Source organism: Erpetoichthys calabaricus, chromosome 11, assembly GCF_900747795.2.
Source record: "Erpetoichthys calabaricus chromosome 11, fErpCal1.3, whole genome shotgun sequence".
NCBI classification, from domain to species: Eukaryota; Metazoa; Chordata; class Cladistia; order Polypteriformes; family Polypteridae; genus Erpetoichthys; species Erpetoichthys calabaricus.
In genome coordinates, this window is record NC_041404.2 from 128,239,181 (window position 1) to 128,258,799 (window position 19,619).

Genomic DNA, 19,619 nt, shown 5'->3' on the forward strand with positions numbered 1-19,619 from the left:
CCTCGAGGACAACAACTACACTTCGGCTCTGGATCCAGCAGTTGTCGACCCAGTGCTTGATGAAAACATGTCTTTCAGAGAGGAGACCCTTATATTGAAGTATCAGCCTGGCATTCACCATTTTGCTGGCTCAGACAGACATTTCACATTTTTACAAGGTAGAATATCCAGCAAACTTATGCGATTATGTATTGTAGCATCTGCATAGAGCACCGCAATGGCTGGATTCTCTGCTCTGTACTTGGCTCTTTGAGGTGACTCGCTGTCCTTATATGGACTGCTTGCCTTTTGCTGCACTAGTTGAAAATAAGCACGTGCGAATGTGCAGAGTTGCCATTTTTATAGGTACTCCTACATGCTTTTCTTGACTTATCCCTGACTGACATAACTTGTCCAGCATTACTGCAGTATTAAGCTTACATACACATACAGTGGAACCTTGGGTCACGACCGTAATTCGTTGCTAAACTCTGGACGCAACCCGATTTGGTCATGACCCAAAGTAATTTCCCCCATAGGATTGTATGTAAATACAATTAATCCGTTCTGGACTGTACGAGTTGTATGTAAATATATATTATTTTAAAGATTTTTAAGCACAAAAATAGCTAATTATACCATAGAATGCACAGCATAATATTAAACTAAATGTTTACTTACTTCTTCTGTAATGTTTACTTCTTCTGCTTGGGCTCTCTCGCGCTCTCGTTCTCACGCTCACTCTCTCTCGCTTGCTGCACAGGGAGTGTACAGGGAGAGACTGAACATGTGCGGAAATCATCGGTGAGTACGAACCAGAAGGGAAACTGGCTTGTTCATCACCCGAGTGTGTGGTCGTGGACAGATGCAAAACTTTGGCGAACGTTTTGGTCGTAACCCGATTTGTATGTGGTCCGAGATGTTTGTGACTCGAGGTTCCACTGTACACCTGTCCCTGAAAAAACTTTGACGAAACAGAATTTCAATAATTAGTCATTAAAGAAGCCTAATGTAATCACATATTGACCCATATAAGCTCATTGCAGACAAAAATTTTAAATACATCCAGATCATACCTTTATAATTGTGGATGTCACCTGAAACATATAGTTTGAAGCCCTTCTCCTTTAGCTCCTGATGTTTGGCACAATGTTTGAATAATGCGACTTGCACCTTTTACCCTAAGTCTCAGCTCGTCTTGAAGTAATCAGGTGAAAAACGCCACAGCTAGTCCGTTTTGATGTGGAATCTGGAAGAGTGTGTGTATAGCCTATTAAGATTTAAAACTGTCAGAAGATGGAAGACCTAATGTAAAAGGGTAAATAAACCATTCAATGCAATAGCCACAGAAAAAGCACAATCACCCTAAACGACAGCCAAGATTGTGGGATAGAGAAGTTTTCGATTAGATGATCTCAAAAGGCCTAGAGGTAGACTAGTGGTGAAGGATGTCAGAGAAATAATGTGATGCCAGACCATGAAGGTTTTAAAAGATAATAAAACTTTAAAATGAATTCTGAATTTAACAGGCAGCCAATGAAGAGAGGCCCAGGCTACTTTGTACCAGACAGGAGTCGAGAGGCTGCAGATGGGATAGAGAAAGACTGACTAACACCGAAATAGAGAGGATTATAATAGTCAAAATGACAAGAAATAAAAGTATGAACAACTATCTCTAGGTGTTCAAAAGAAAACAAACATATCAATTTGGCAATTTTAACAAGCTGAAAGCAACTACGTTTTTTGTTTTTTTTTAACACTTAATTTGTCAAATTTAAGAGCTGGATCAAAGCTCATGTTTCTGACAAGGGTGCACACATCTGCTGACAGGGGTCCAATATTACTGTTTATACTACTGCTATACATTTTCAAGAACCAAATTAAACTTCAGCTTTATTTTTGTTTAGCTGGGGAAAGTATTTCTCAATATGCAATGACCCAGACTGACACCCCCAGTTAATTGAAACTGAATGGCCAGTCTATTAGGTACACCATTCTAGTATTTTGTACACTACTTTGGCCTTAAAAACAGTCAGAGTTTGTCTGGGCACAGATTCAGAAATTCAGGGATGCTGAAGTGACTGCATTGTGTGTGGTATAGTGGGTCTGCGGCTTCAAAAAAAAGGGCCAGGTTTTAATTTGTATAGCTGCTTCATTTTTCGGGGGTGCGATTGCACGACCGCGTGGAGTTAATGAGGTAGTTGGAGCGAGTCGCACCTGCACATGTGGGTGCGTTCATTCTCAATTGCTTCATTGGCTTCCTGTGGTGTGTGATTAAGGCACTGCGGCCACAGAGGCTATACATATTGGTCGACATCAGGAAAGCGGGGAATATAGATGGATAGAGGAGAGGAGGAAGAGAGAGAAAGGATAAAGGACAGGAAAGAGCAGTCTAAGCAGGATGATCTGGCCACCTAGAAATAGGAAACCGAACAAGCTGGGGCCCCGCGAAGGAGTGTTTGGTTGTGGCTCTCAAGGGGCTAGTCTACCCCACTGAATGTGCGAGTGAGTGGGGTGAGCAAGACAGGTGTCCTCCCGAGGGATCCAAGGAGCAACTATGGGAGCACGAAGGATGAATGGAGGAGAGCCGACCTCAGACGGTCTGGCAGCGATGCATGCAGGCAGCTAAGATGGAGGTCGCCTGAAAGGAACTCGTGGCTATTGGGTCTCCGCCGGCTGCGGGAGCAATGGGTGAGCCGGGGAGAATGAGAGACGGAGGTGGGCCGGAGAATAATGAGAGACTGCATTTTAACTTCTGCATTTTTTAACCTCGGGTTTAAAAGATTTATGTTTTTTTCTTATCCCCACTGAACACTTGGTTTTATGATTTACAGTACTTATTGACCCTGATGCAGTTTTTGTTTTGACACTGTGATTATTGTTTTAATAAAAGCACTTTGTCACTTTTTAGAAATATCCCCTGGCTTCATTAGAGAATTGTCCTCATATGTCAGCTCATCTCGGCGACATTACTGACGGTGTCGGGTTCAGGGCTCCCAGTAAAGAAGATGGGAGTGTGGAGTGGACCTGCATCATCACATTGTGCAGTTGCTGCATTCTGGACAGCTGCAGTGTCTTGTTGCAATGAGCCTTTTCCACTGCATTTCAAAAATGCTCAGCAGAGTTGAGATTAAGGGACTGTGCTGGCCAACAAATCAACAGTAAGAAGTCACTGGCACATGCCTTGATTAGAATGCCAGTTTTTCTGACTGGCACTGCCAATTTGGGTATCCATTTTCATGACATGACAGTTGGTTGTTAGGGGCATGATGTTATTGGCACCACTGCATTTAAACTGGTCTTTCCAATGTATAAAACTGTGGGCATTTTCTCAAATGTTCTTGTAAGTCACCCTTTCTTAAACCGTGGGTGGCAGCCCAAAATAGGTTGCGACTCACCGCTGTATTTAAATGGGAATGGGTCGCGCATGGTTTGCTGCAGGTTGTTTAAGAAACTGACCATTGATGGATCATCCCCCACCATGAAAACCCCTCCAATTCTGAGGGTCACCTGGGACAAGGTCTTGAAAACAATAGGAAGTGCAAGATAGGGATGTGAGAAAACAACAAAAACAAATAAGAATCCTTGTTGTAAGAGTTTTAGTATAGATCTTCTGGTTACAAATATTTTGGCTTAGTACTGTTAACTTTAGAGTTCTGGTTCTTGTCTTGGTTTGCATACTCAGTTGTCTCTCTATTATAAAAAGAAATCCTGTCCTGGAAAGCAAATGCAAGGCTACAATACATGATCATCTCGGAAGACATTTAAAAGACCCGCAAGACCAAGGTGACTTGCCACGGTGCGTCTTGCGGGGACCGTAAACATGAGACTTGGTGCCAAAAGATTGTCCCAGGGCTGTAGCAAAAAGGACAGCGGCTGTATAGGCTTTAAAAAGATCGAAGGGTTGCGCGATGGCAGCCACCCCAAACAAACGCTAGCAGCATTATACATCCTGCAAGAAAGAATTCAAACACGCCCCGGGCCAGAAATAAAAGACAGGTATTGCTTTTACAAAGTCACGCGAGACCAGGCAGTGAGCCATCATTTAAAACAAGTCAACAGATCTCTAAGCTAGCAGTTGTTGGATTGCTTTTGGCAGGCAAGCATCATGTGCTCCGAGCTCTTAAAACAACAACATGCGACAGGCAGAAGAGGCAGCTAGCAAGCAGCAAAAAGACAGCAAATGATCCAAAGGCATATCCTTAGCGTACGTTCAGCCGCAACACCCTTCACAACACGAGCAGCATTATATGTCTGGCAAGAAAGAGATGTAACCACGCACGGGGCAGGAAATAAAGAAACAAATATTGTTTTTACAAAAGTTTTTAAAGTAAAAGTGAAAAGAATGCATATGTAACAACAATCTCTTTAAATTGTAGATTGCCTGCCTAAGGTAGAGTCATCCCTGATGAATGGGGACGTGGGAATGAGGGGTCCTTTCATCGGATTAGCGCTATTTCAGATGTGGAATGGCAAAATGTGAAATTCTACTCTGTACTTCTAGAATTTATATTTTTATACTGTATTAAGGATTTATTCTGTTCTATGTATTGTATTGTATTGTATTGACCCCCTTCTTTTTGACACCTACTGCATGCCCAGCCTACCTGGAAAGGGGTCTCTCTTTGAACTGCCTTTCCCAAGGTTTCTTCCATTTTTTCCCTACTAGGGTTTTTTTTGGGGAGTTTTTTCTGGTCTTTTTAGAGGGTCAAGGCTGGGGGGCTGTCAAGAGGCAGGGCCTGTTAAAGCCCACTGCGGCACTTCTTGTGTGATTTCGGGCTATACAAAAAATAAATTGTATTGTATTGTATATCCGGTAAACCAAACACGGGGATGGCGAGCGAAGCCAGCAGGGGGCGGAGCCCCCTAGTTTTTATAATTGAAATAGAACTCATGACAGACCACAATACAACACTTAATCTACAACAATCATTTGTCATGGTGGGTAGCAACCCCTACTTTGATTCAACTCCTAGCTCATTTTTTGCCAATTTTCCATCTTGTGGCAGTACATCATGACATGATATATTACCGTCCTAGATGTCTCCATCCTAGTCTAGTCACATGACATCAGTGAAAGGATGTACTACAGTAGGTCACAAACGTTGTTCAGATATGCCTTGCTATTGAGATATTCTTCAATGGCTGTAAGGAGCTCTCATGTAGTGTTTTTCAACCACCAGTCTGCGGCCCAGGTCCAGTTAAGCAGATATTTCCTGCTGGTCCCTTAAAAGATGTGTTGTTGCTGGTACACCTGGATCATATAGCGCAGTGGAACAGGACAGCACTGTCAGGGACGACAAGTATAGATGGCAGTGTTTAGGGATACATACTGTCCAGCAAGGAGCTATGGAGGGGGCAGGTTCATTCTCCTGATGACATTACACTGTTGTGCTAGAATTGCGTCAGCTCACCTGTTGACAACACGTGCATATTGTTTGCAAATACTGTACTTTGTTGTGGTATTTCGGAAAGCAAATTATTTCATGTCATTGTGCTGTAAAATTTTCATCCCTACAAAATGGAAAGAAAAATACAAATCCTTTAAACTTTTAAAAGTGAAAGCGACAGAAGAAAAATAATGACACCAAAAGTAAGCCATGTACGAGTGCTTAAAGTTTAAAAGAATCAACAAAAAGAAAAGTGTTGACACTTCAGAATGTGCTACAGAAACCAAAAAAGGAAAGGAAACTTTGTTAGGCATTAAGATAAAGAGTACTTAAAGCTTCGTTTGGTTTCACTGTAGCACCTGGCAATGAACTATCACCATTACCCTTGTATGTTCTAAAATTCTGTCAAATGAAGCTATAAAACTGTAATGTTCAAATAAAAAATTAACAGATGTAATCCATAATTGAAAATGAAACAAGGAGGAGATTTTTTATTGCTGTTTCCCCAAATTACTTTATTCTAGTCCAAGACCCAAGTTAAGCCTACCCCAGACAATAGGTTAGTCCATTACAGAATAATCACACACATTCACATTGAAGGAATTGAGCATTGATTCACAGCAAAAAGTGTGAGAGGCCACCAAAGTCTGGGGTAGTCACTGCCTAGGTTAAATCTTACCTTAGTGGGCTTGACTCCTAACTTCACAGGCCTGCTCCACCCTACACAGGACTAAAGGGTTAAACTTTCATGTTTTAACTTAAATATCCCAAAAATATCCAAGTGCCTTCCAAGTGAAGGATAAAACAAAGACTTGGTTTGGAGAGAGCCTAAAAGGCCATCCTCAAATAATTTCTAATGCAAGATCCAGATATCATAAACCAAATACAAAGCAATTAAATATCAAAAACCAAAGTCAAGTCAAGTTGGGGAGCATGCACTTGTACAGCACGTTGCTGCATCCACCACACGACAAAACAGCTCGGGATCCTGGTTGGCAATCCCCCAGGCAGACACGCGGTCCAGTCCCACCCTCCAGAAATGACCTTCTATCTGCCGCAGCCAGGTGTTATGTGGGTGACCCCTTGGCCTGGTCCAGCCACTCGGGTCCCCAACATTGAGGATCTTACGAGCTGGATCACCCTTGGGGAAACGTGCCACATGGCCGTAGTGCTGTAACTGACGCTCCCTCACAATGGAGGTAATGTGCCTCATTCGGGACTCCATGAGCAACTGCTCATTCGACACAAAGTCAAACCAACGGTACCCAAGGATTTTGCGGAGAGACACAGTACCCAAGGAGTCCAGTCTTTGTCTCAGGTCACTGGATATCGTCCATGTCTTGCAACCATCTAGCAAGACAGGAAACATAAGGACCTTTGTCCTTTTGCAGAGATATCGGGAGTGCCACACACCCCTTTCCAGCGACGTCATGATTTACAATACAATATTGACAATAACATAATGTTAACAATAACAATATTCACTACTCCAACAGAATTCAACGTACCACACCTGAGCTCTCCTTCTGTTTTGACCTAAACAACCAGGTGGAGACACAGCTTTGGTGACTTCAGGGTGTCACTGCCTCTTGGGTTACCACCCACAAAACATAAGGGAACAAAAAATTAGACACAGAAAGATAATACATAAATGAGACACTATAAAAATGTCTGATCAGGTTCTTAATGCTGATACTGATCACCTATTTAATGTTTCTAAAATTGGCCGGTCCCAATGCCGATTTTTTTTTCTTTTAAAAACACTAAACTCCAGTATAATCTTCTATGTAGAAACCTTATGTTTCATATTAAGGTGATATTTTTATAATAAAAACTGCAGATCACAAGTGTCAACTGTTCGTTCTCTATTAACAAAATGAAATCTTGAAGTCTTACTATTCATTGAGCATAAACATACTAAAATAAATAAAATCACCTTAAAACATACTTGTTTCTCCTAATAAAACATGTTCAAAGATATTTGTCTATAATAAACATGATATAAAAGAATATAAAAATTCATGTAATAATTACTAGCCTCAATTCCAGCAAAATGTTCATAAGACTAACATGCTTAACAAGTTTACATGTAAAATCAGCACATTTTGCTCTTAAGCTAACAAGCTTATTATTTACTAAACAATGAGGGGAAATTCTACTTTATTTGTCCTTTTTTCTAATAAAAAAAGAAGAGCTCCTGTACTAAACACAAGGTCACTCAATGTCTATGCTCAGAGTGTCTTTTTTAAATTACCAAACAAAATGAAACTGTCTGTGCTCATTCCATTTCAATTTCTGCTGAAAACGTGTCTCTCTTTCCTTACACTCTGCCATTCCTCTCCATGCACAGGACAATTCCTCAGATTCCTTTTTCTCAGTTTATTACTAAACTTTCTTTAATGAAAAAGCCAATATTTCTGCCTGCATTCTCTCCCAAGTCTGACTGTCAGCTCTCTGTTCACAGGAAGTTCGAAAACCAAATGACACATGCGATTCCTTGACTACCATAATACCTCATATAAGGGGGAGAGCAACTACTAAATTACCATAAAGATTAAGAAAAAAGGTTCTGAAAAAATCATTTTCCGATATTGGCTAATTTCCCAGTCGCTGATCGAGTCATTTGAGGTGAAAATCAGCAGGTGATCCATTGGAGCATCACTAATAAACATAAAACAAATAAGTACAATAAACATACCTCTCTATTATTATATTATATAAAAAAATTCTTCAACGCGATTAGACCATTTGGAGACGAGACTTTTTGGAAGAGAGATTTTTTTCAAGTCCCCATGAGACGAGACTTTTGACTTGAGATTTTTTCAAGTCACGCCCTTCTCTCAAAAATTTTCAAACAAGACCATGGTTCTCTGGCACTGAGAAATGAGGAAGTCAAATGAATTAATGCCAAAAATGACGATCAGTTACATGGCAATAGACTATGCTGAAACAGTTGGTGGTGATCATGCAGAAGATGCAAACAACAACTGACAATATCCGAATATCTACAACAGTTAACAATGTTCTGTCTTCCAACGCATGAATTACTGGAGAAAGAAGGATGTATCCAAGAAAGGTAAAGTAGTACATCTTCTACGGATAACATTAGACCACAAAGGAGATCTTGATATGCCATTCGTATTAAAACCTTAACAGTTTCCCGTTAGAATAACTTTTGCAAAGACAATTAGGAAATCTCAGAGCCAAACATTCGAGTTATACGTTGAGTTGATGCATTGGTGTGTTGATGCATATGTAACAATGCCCATGAAAATAAAAATCTGTTTAAATTGTTCATTCGCATCCCCATAAGCGAACGGCAGAACTGCAAAGAGACTAGCATGAAGCACAGGACCAGGGGGTTGGCAAGCGAAGCGAGTAAAGAAAAAACATAAGAAAACCAAAAAAAAAGTTTAGGAAACATAATTTAGCAGACACCTAACACTGTGAATGTGATGGGCTATGAAAGAAAGAAAGAAGAAAAAAAAATTAAAAATGAGCAGGAATGCATCAAATACAAATATACACAACATCAGAACACAAATATTGGACAAGAGCAGTAAGAAACGTAGGCAATGCATTGTCGGCACTGGTAGACTGGTCCTGTAAAAGACAAAGTTTTTGTTAACATGTAATAAATCAATGCAGTATAAAACCTTAATTTCCTCAGAACAGAAAGGAAACTATTATTGGCTTTTTGGCAAAAAAAACTTTATTTTTTTTTTATTTCGTGCATCTTCTCAATTAAATACAAAACATTAAACACTTTTATACAAGATATCCAAAAAATGTTTCATTGAATCCTATACTTTCCACTACAAACATTACAGGAACAATTTAGATTTCTTTAAAAATGAAGTGCTATTTTACATGTACAACCTAAAGTTAAACACAGTATTATATACAAAATTATCTATACATTTTTTATTCAAGTAATGGCTCATAATGATCAATATCTTATTGGGTCCTGAGCTTTAACAACATATACTAATGTACTTTTCATCTTATCCCTTAGACTACATTTCACTATTTGTTATGTATTATTTCTAAAAGTTGTTTGTTATGTGCTACTAAAAAGAGCAGCTTCTTCAAATGAAACAGTGATACAGCTGGTTACACCCTTTAAGAAGAATGTTAGTCACATAATTTAATGTTGGTACACACTTCTTTATCTTAAATTTACGGTGTTGTGAAATATAACTTTATAATAACCATGATTGCTAGATGCATTTTACTTTAAACAGTGCAGTGCAATCTTCAAAAACATGACAAAATAGTATTAATTTTGAATTTCTTGATTTTTTTTTAAAAAAAAGGGGGATCCCTGTTTGGTTCTTGCACTTTTACAACACAAGTCAGTGAATCAAATGGATTCTAATAGTCCTTAAAGAGCAATGGGAAGAATAAATCAGAAGTATTTCTCAAACATTCATGACACATACTTTTTACATAAACAATTTTTACAAAATAATAAAAATACAAATATTATGTAGGAAAATATACTCTTGGCTCAGATTGATAACAAAACTGAATTTAAATTTGGAACAATTAAATAAATGAATTTGTTATACAGAGATAGCAGACATTATAGAAATAATTTATACGAGCGGAAGAAGACATATTGACACAAAATGTACAAAAGAAGTATTTCAATCAAAATATACATAAATAAAACAAAATTAAATATTTTACTTGACCAATTCTTTAAAAATGAAAACGGTAAGCCTGAAATGATTTTGTACTATTACAATGGAAATGCACATTAGTCCCAAACTTGATGGAGCAATGATAAATTAAGAATTTTAAGAGATGATTAAACGTCATTTGTTCAGAAGCTGAGCAGCTGTCACACTGAACAAACAAACAAAAAAATAAATAAACAGTGAACAAATGCTATATTAATTTACTTAATGCTCTACAAAAGTTATATAAATTAACAAAAGTACATAGTATGAAATCTAAAGCAAATTTTTTTTCTGAGAATTGTATTTTCTTTTATCTACAAGCCATCACAGTCCCACATGTCTACAACTTAATACATCGAGGCACACATGAAGCCTGTTAAAGAAAATCAGAATGCTAGAAAACAAATTAATTACACTGTAACACAATATTCAGCATAAAGTGGATTCAAAAGAACAGAGTAACACAAATCTGTTGAAATCTTCTTTATGTATTTTTTGTTTAAATTCTGATAATGGAAACAAGTCCAGACAGACATTTCTTTTAGCTAGTTCTAAAAACAAAGATCTTACAAAAGGCCAGAAACCCTCATCTACACAAAAAAATACCCTGTTGTATGAAATAATCAGTCCGACTAGAAAATAATCACAGAAGTGAAATCCTTCCAAAAATAGTTCTGCCAAAAAATTAAGTTTCATAAAGCCATTACATATTCCTAAAAATCAATACTGTGCAGGTTTTCAAGAGAAATACTTTGAAAGTTTCACATGTACATATTTGATCTTTCTTGTGCACTGAAGCCAAATGCAAGTTTTGTACACCAAATTTAAATCCCAATATTCCCCACCATTTAGGGCACAAAAGTTTTTTTTTTTTTTTTTAATGAAGCAATTTTTTAATTGAAAATGAGTAATTAAAGGTTAACAACCTGACAAAATAAGGACTATTTTGTAGCCAGTTTATCACCATCTCCAGACGTTGCTTGATGGACATTCAGAAAAGAATTGACATTTATTTGGTGTAAAACATTACTGCAATTTTCTCTGTGCATTGGTACTGTCTCCATGAATTTGGTTGCCATCTGCAAAGTAAAAACAGTAATTATACACCATTGACAGTGAAAGCATTATAGGTACGCATCACTCCTCAACTGTCTAATTCACTTAATCTAGGGCAAGGATATAGGGAGCAACTACCTATCTCAGAAGTACAATCAACTCATTACGGTAGTTTCATGATCCTGTACAAAATTGCTGGCAGCTGAAATCAATACTTGTATGGATTCAAAGTTGATACGAATGCTGGATGGGATGCCAGTCGATCACAGGGTACATTTACACACACATACACACCGAGGCCTTATTAAGACCATGTCACATTAGGTGAATTTCCAGTGATTGTCAGTTACAACCTTCATTTACATAAAATGTTATAGAGATGGAAACAGTCGACAGCACACTCACATGGCAGCCAGCTGCCTAGTGCGATGTTGCAACATACCAGTGAGTGCTCATTCCGAAAGTACAATGCATAGAATGCACTGACAGAGGAATAAGGAACACAGGTACAGTATTTGGAACCTAACAAAGAAAAGAGAACCTTGTCTGTCTGTGGGCTTGAACTTAATGTACCACGATAGAATGGATTGGGATAAAACAAAAAGGAGGGTAGAGATTGTGGCTGAACTCGCTGTATCTGTAAAACCTTCATATAGCACTGCCTCCATTGGGCAGCCTGGTACTGCCTGTCACAAAAAGGAAGAGCCACAAATATGATGAAAGTTTGGAAAACAGTTACTAAATCTGACATGCTCAGCCATGTATATTGAGATGGTCTGACAAGGAGATCAGTAATTTCAGACAGCAAGTCTGACATATTCTATATTGCATAAGTCACATATGTGACATTGGTTTTACACTACAGTCTTTAGACTATGGGAAGAAACTGCTGACCAATGAGGAAACCTTGTGATAATATGAAGAACCACCAAGGTGTACGGATTAAATACCATTTTGTCAAAAGAAGTGCTAAAAAACAAACAAAAAAAAAAAATCACTAAATAGAATCCATACATGGTTGATCAAAATATAATGTTAGGTCACTCTATGTTTTTTTTTCCTTTTTAAACTAGTGGCAGTTAAATAACAGCTGCTTAATACTTCGAGATTGCACACATATTGCAAAACATAGCATCCAGGTCATTTTAGGAAGGAAAAAAAAAACTTGCAAGACTTAAGACATTTTAAAAGTAGTTTTGTGCTTCACTTCACTGTTTGTCTTACACCACAGCAGCTTTTCAACCCCAGGAGCTCAGTATCCTCTAGCATATACATTTCACACTGAAAAAGTCATCACCAAGTGCTGTCATTTACATTATTTAATGTTGATACCCAGTAGTGAATTGATGTCTCTGTTCTGTAGACAAGTTGACAGTAATCAGTGAAAAAAGTCACAGCCTTTCACTATATAGAGAAAGATTCATTAAGATACTGCCTGCTGCCGTCTGGTATGATCATGTACACTTGTGGTTCAATGGGAGATAATGATTGAGCGTGCAAATAGCATGCAAACAAATGACTAGAAATAAACATGTCACAGGCATACACTTAGCTTTAATCACAATGAAGTTCTGAAAGTTTAGTACAGATGTCATTCCAGCCTCACAGTACCAGGGTCTACATGGAGTTTCATGTTCTCCTCATGTATTTATGGATTGACTGGTATCAGTGAAAGTCACTCAAAAACACTGTCCTTAGTCATTACCATATCCACAACAAGAATTTCAATAATTGGTTTATCGAGCTTCCATCTGTTTCACCATGGTTTAGTTCTATCAAAATCTCTTCCTTTTTCATTTTCTCAATATTTTCTTTATTATGCATGCACAAAACACACCATTAAAAGTGCATAAATGGGGAGTGCTGGCTGGCCCTGTGAACATGGTGTTGACGTGCACTTGGCTTGGCCCTTTGAAAAAATGTAAGGCTTTTTACAAAAAATACAATGTACTGTAATCAGTTCAGTGTGATTTACTGTTATGTGGACAAAGTACAATGATACAATAAACTCTTATGTGTGCTCTTCACCAACAGGCTGCCACTTGGCATGAATCTCCCTCCACAGGCTATATAAAATAACAACACTGATGGTTGAAAAAAATGATTACATGATATCATGATATGAGCATGAACCTGTTTGTTGTTACAAGAAATGGCAGAACATAAATATCAAAAAACAGAATTCAGAGACAAAATTTGATGGTGGGTGTCTGAACTCAGGCCATGACACACACTGAAAGCATATCCTTACCTCAGGAAAACAGCACCAAGAGTCTGTGATAACATTTCTTATTTCCCCGTTTACTTTTGTCTCAGAAACTTGGAGGGCATTTATTTGTAAATCAAAACCTTTACTTCAAAGTTGTCATATTCTGCAAGTTTTCAAGTTTGGACCTTGGTACCCTTCACCTCCACTTTAAAATGAACACAAACTGCTTCACTTTAGAACACAATTTCATGTGGCAAATTAACATATGCTGGAAGAAATCACTTAGATTTGCAAAACAATAACCTTTTCCTTTATGAATGGCCAGTTTCAAGTATAAAAAATGTAAAATTAATGTAATGCTCAGCAAAATTCTTAAAAAGCTGACATTTCTATATTAAAAAATGATCAGGAATTATTTTGTACAGTGATTAAACATAATCTTTGTTCACAGAAGTGTATTCACAGCATGGGTGCATGTCTGCCTTTACACACCTGTGAATGAAATGGCAAGTTTTGAAATAGAAAAGCAAATGAATTTAGAAAAAAAGTACAAATTGAATACAAAAATTGAATATGCTGGAGTCAGTAAACAGGCCACCCTAATGTAGGGCTGGGCAATATGATACATTTTTACTTTCAAAATTTTCTGAGGATGTATCGTTTTTCGTGTTCATGCAACAGTGAAGTATTAAATGATGCTGTCAAACATCAGTTTGTTTAAGACATCTAAGCCTTTTTCAAGAAATGTATGTATTTTTCCTGCATTTGCTTATGTTTGGAACTGCAGAGCCATCTCTTTCCAGTTAGTGTAACGTCAAGCTGTATAAATTGTGACTTTTCAAAATGCTTCTTTTCTCACAAAAGATCACAATTTCCTGTCTTGCCATTCACTGCTGCCAATTATTCCATTAGCTCTTCATTGATTATGACAAAAAGACAGAAGAGGGATGTTAAAAATATCTGGTTAAATCCATTGATAAAATATAATTTTCAGTCACCATTGCATCTTACACAATTAACTATTGGGGGGCTGGGGAATCTGCTTTCAAAATGAATGATCTGACAGGGCTGCTAATAGCATTTGGTAGCTATCCAAATCTATCGCCACTGTAGCGGTCAAGGATCACATGCCCCCAGCCCTGTAATATTGAAAAACTCTCTCCTAACCCACTTAGCCAATTTAGGGTTGCAGAATGCAGGTAACTATGTTTGCAACATTAGGCACAATGCAGGAGCAAAAACTGGACAGGATACCAGTCTATAACAGGAACCCTCAAAAGACAACTCCAAATTAGCCCAATTAATGTATTAGCACATAACTTCCTTAAACCCACTTAATCAAACTGAAGAGTATGGGGTTTATTCCACAGAACAAAGGAATTCATCCTCTGTGCGCAACATTTTATATTTGACATGTGCACCACCAACCTCCAGTTGTCCTAAGCTTCGCTGTAGTTTCAGGCTGCACATACAGTGCATCCGGAAAGTATTCACACCGCATCACTTTTTCCACATTTTGTTATGTTACAGCCTTATTCCAAAATGGATTAAATTCATTTTTTTCCTAGGAATTCTACACACAACATCCCATACTGACAACGTGAAAAATGTTTACTTGAGGTTTTGGCAAATTTATTAAAAATAAAAAAATTGAGAAAGCACATGTACGTAAGTATTCACAGCCTTTGCCGTGAAGCTCGAAATTGAGCTCAGGTGCATCCTGTTTCCCCTGATCATCCTTGAGATGTTTCTGCAGCTTAATTGGAGTCCACCTGTGGTAAATTCAGTTGACTGGACAAGATTTGGAATGGCACACACCTGTCTATATAAGGTCCCACAGTTGACAGTTCATGTCAGAGCACAAACCAAGCATGAAGTCAAAGGAATTGTCTGTAGACCTCCGAGACAGGATTGTCGACAGGCACAAATCTGGGGAAGATTACAGAAAAAATTTTGCTGCTTTGAAGGTCCCAATGAGCACAGTGGCCTCCATCATCCGTAAGTGGAAAAAGTTCGAAACCACCAGGACTCTTCCTAGAGCTGGCCGGTCATCTAAACTGAGCAATCTGGGGAGAAGGGCCTTAGTCAGGGAGGTGACCAAGAACCCGATGGTCACTCTGTCAGAGCTCCAGAGGTCCTCTGTGGAGAGAGGAGAACCTTGCAGAAGGACAACCATCTCTGCAGCAATCCACCAATCAGGCCTGTATGGTAGAGTGGCCAGACGGAAGCCACTCCTTAGTAAAAGGCACATGGCAGCCCGCCTGGAGTTTGCCAAAAGGCACCTGAAGGACTCTCAGACCATGAGAAAGAAAATTCTCTGGTCTGATGAGACAAAGATTGAACTCTTTGGTGTGAATGCCAGGTGTCACGTTTGGAGGAAACCTTGCACCATCCCTATAGTGAAGCATGGTGGTGGCAGCATCATGCTGTGGGGATGTTTTTCAGCGTCAGGAACTGGGAGACTAGTCAGGATAAAGGGAAAGATGACTGCAGCAATGTACAGAGACATCCTGGATAAAAACCTGCTCCAGAGCGCTCTTGACCTCAGACTGGGGCGACGGTTCATCTTTCAGCAGGACAACGACCCTAAGCACACAGCCAAGATATCAAAGGAGTGGCTTCAGGACAACTCTGTGAATGTTCTTGAGTGGCCCAACCAGAGCCCAGACTTGAATCCGATTGAACATCTCTGGAGAGATCTTAAAATGGCTGTGCACCGACGCTTCCCATCCAACCTGATGGAGCTTGAGAGGTGCTGCAAAGAGGAATGGGCGAAACTGGCCAAGGATAGGTGTGCCAAGCTTGTGGCATCATATTCAAAAAGACTTGAGGCTATAATTGCTGCCAAAGGTGCATCAACAAAGTATTGAGCAAAGGCTGTGAATACTTATGTACATGGGATTTCTCAGTTTTTTTATTTTTAATAAATTTGCAAAAACCTCAAGTAAACTTTTTTCATGTTGTCATTATGGAGTGTTGTGTGCAGAATTCTGAGGAAAAAAATGAATTTAATCCATTTTGAAAAAAGGCTGTAACATAACAAAAGGTGGAAAATGTGATGCGCTGTGAATACTTTCTGGATGCACTGTATAAGGGATGTTCAAAAAGTTTCTGCATTTTTTTTTTAACCCTATTAGGAATTTCAAAAACACGTCACCTCACTTTTCTACATAGTCACCTTCATTTGCGATGCAATTTTCCCAGCATTGTACCAACTTTTTAATGCCCAATTTCCTCCCGCCTTCACTGCTTCCAACGAAAATATAAAAGTACAGAAACTTTTTGAACGTCCCTCACATTTCACCCTGTCTCTCTCTCTAATAATATATCCTTTATCTCTTATCTTTAACCCGTTATAGCTTTATATTCGTATATTCTTGCTCATATAGATATGGTTTGGCAACAATGTTAAATGTTTTCTCATTTTCATAATTTAATATAACAATGATGTAAATTAAACACAAATTTCAAGAGAAAAAAGTATGACCTGCACTGTAATCTCTAAAATAGGAGCAAAGCAACACCATTTACAAAATGAGCTATAAGAATCTAAACCCCTGGGGTGAAAAATTAATGTGAGGGGAGACAAGGAATGAAGTGAAGAGGACTTCTTTAACAATAGTGGAATCTGAGAAAAATTAAACATTTTTTTTTAATTATATAGATATACATATTTCCAATATATGTGCAATCGCAAGATGTCAGTCAATGCTTGGGAATATTGTTGTCTTCAAAGTGGCTGTATCTAGTAAGCCTTTATTTCTCATTTGCTCAACTGGCTTATCAACACTCATTGTAAGCCATTGGGGTAAATGTGTTTGTTCTTTAATTTACTAATTTAAATAATAATTATACATAATTTATTACTCCGCTTTCCTCCCACAGTCCAAAGACATGCAGGTTAGGTGCATTGGTGATTCTAAATTGTCCCTAGTGTGTGCTTGGTGTGTGGGTGTGTGTGTGTGTGTGTGCACGCATGCCCTGCGGTGGGGTGGCGACCTGCCCGGGGTTTGTTTCCTGCCTTGCTCCCTATTGTCTGGGATTGGCTCCAGCTGACCCCCGTGACCCTGTAGTTAGGATATAGCGGGTTGGATAATGGATGGATGGATGCATAATTTAACAATAAATCTGAGTTAAATGAATGCACACTATGACTGTGAAAAAATAAATTTGACATTCAAAATTATAGAATGTAGCTGTTAACACAACAAAGGGTCATTGGGAGCCAATCCACTGCAGGACACACTCACACAAACATACTATACTCATGCATGGTCAATTTAGAAAAGTCAATTAACAAGCTGAACATATAACAGTAGAAACAGCAAACATATATTCTGGGTACTGTCTTAAGGAGTAGTAGATACGAAGAACAAGAATGCTAAGGAGATTTGGCAAAAAAAAAAAAACAACAACATAAAATAACTCAATTACTAAGTTTACAATATAACAGTAATAGAAGATAAATGTGCCAAGTGCTCCTTTTTAAGTAAAACAGAAATGAGTATTGTTAAATATTTGAAAGCTCTCCAATGTGTAATGGAATACTAAGCACATGTTCACACAAAAACAGGATGACACAATGGAATGGTGTGCAATGGCAAAATTACCTTGTAAACTTTGCTGTAAATGTGTGGACAAATTGGATTTTGGAAGTTGCGTTGTATGGTGAGAACTAGAGTGCAGACCAGCAAAAATACCTACAGGAAGAGGAGAAAAAAACAAGTGCTAAAAAGTGGAAGAATAAAGTTTCCCAGAACCCTGAAGCACATGCAGGAAGAGAAAAGAATTTTAAGCGTTTCATAAGTCCAGCCCTTGCCTAATGTACCATTTACATGGACAAATATAAAAAATTATGTTTGGAAAAGCAATGAAACAAATATGAAATGCTACAAACAAGGGACAGCTGACATAAATAAGACAGATGAGTCATGCAAAAGGGTAAACCACTCAGTATTCAAACACAGAAACCAATCAAAGGAACACAACTGTCTAAAAAAGCAGCAGCAGCAGCTCACTTAACCATAAATACTAGGAAAAAGGAAAAAGCAATTTTCTTCACTTGCCATAGAAACTAAAACCTACTGTGTGCTAGCCCATGGTGGAATGTCCCTGGTGCAGGCCCTGTCACAATTGCATCTTTTGTTCCTGTTGCTGCACTAGAGTCTGAACCAAATGATATAACAGGAAAGCTGAATGTGTGCATGGGAACAATCCCTGGCAAAATACCAAGTGTTCCTGGTGCCAACTTCTGACCAGTTGTGGTGAAGGAAGGTGAGAGAAGGCTCAGAGATTGAGAGCTGGACAGAACAGATGTCCCAGTGGTGTTCTTCAGAGACTTAAAAAAACACAAAATAAAACAAGAAAAAAGGAAAACCATAATATTAAAATGTTATAGCCTTAACTATAAGTGCATTATTACTACAGCAGTATAGCTATGAATTAAAATGCATTCTATCAAAAGGTTTTTAAGATTATTCAGTGCTTATATGAATTGTATACAAATTTAACATGCAGAGAGACTGCTTCCACTGAATAATGCCCTTAATGTTTCAAAAGGTTTTGGTTCATTCAATTTTAATTCAACAAATGGTCTGTGCATCACCATTTTTGATTTTGACTAAACTTGGCATAAATTATACATACCTTCTAGAGCTCAGAATAATTTCTTTGTATTTTAAAAAATCCCTTGAGATACATATCCATTGCTTTACGGCAGACAGTATAAAAATAAGTGTTTTCTTACAAGCTTTAACTTATTTTCTCTGTTTATGAAATAAACAGGATTAGTGAGATTAGTGCATCATTTTAAAAGCACTCCTTTTGAGTGTTCCGACAACCTATTGAGGAGTTTCAATCCTCCTTTTTTAAACGCTCCTTTGAAAGAAAGTTACAGTGCATCTGGGAAGTATTCACAGCGCATCACTTTTTCCACATTTTGTTATGTTACAGCCTTATTTCAAAATGGATTAAATTCATTTTTTTCCTCAGAATTCTGCACACAACACACCCCATAATGACAACGTGAAAAAAGTTTACTTGAGGTTTTTGCAAATCTATCTATCTATCTATCTATTATAAAAAAGAAATCCTGTCCCCTGTCCTGATAGTCTACGATACGTGATCTTTCTCGGAAGATAATTTAAAGACCCGCGAGACGAAAGAGACCTGCCACGGTGCGTCTCATGGGAACATAGAACGAGAGTCTTGCAAGACACACCCTACTTACAAGCAATATCAAAAAAAAAAAAACAAATCAGTAGTGTAAAGGCAGTCATGCAGTACACACAGCTCCAGGGC

At 38.2% G+C, this 19,619-nt stretch overlaps 1 protein-coding gene across 1 annotated transcript in view; it reads right to left on the reverse strand.

The window, feature by feature from the left end:
• Nucleotides 1–9,080: 9,080 nt before the first annotated feature.
• LOC114660902 (ubinuclein-1-like) overlaps nucleotides 9,081–19,619 on the reverse strand; it is a 70,445-nt gene continuing 59,906 nt past the window's right edge. Inside the window, 3 exon segments of the mRNA XM_028813889.2 lie at nucleotides 9,081–11,133; nucleotides 17,930–18,019; nucleotides 18,405–18,657. The gene's annotated coding sequence lies outside the window, so the exon portion shown is untranslated.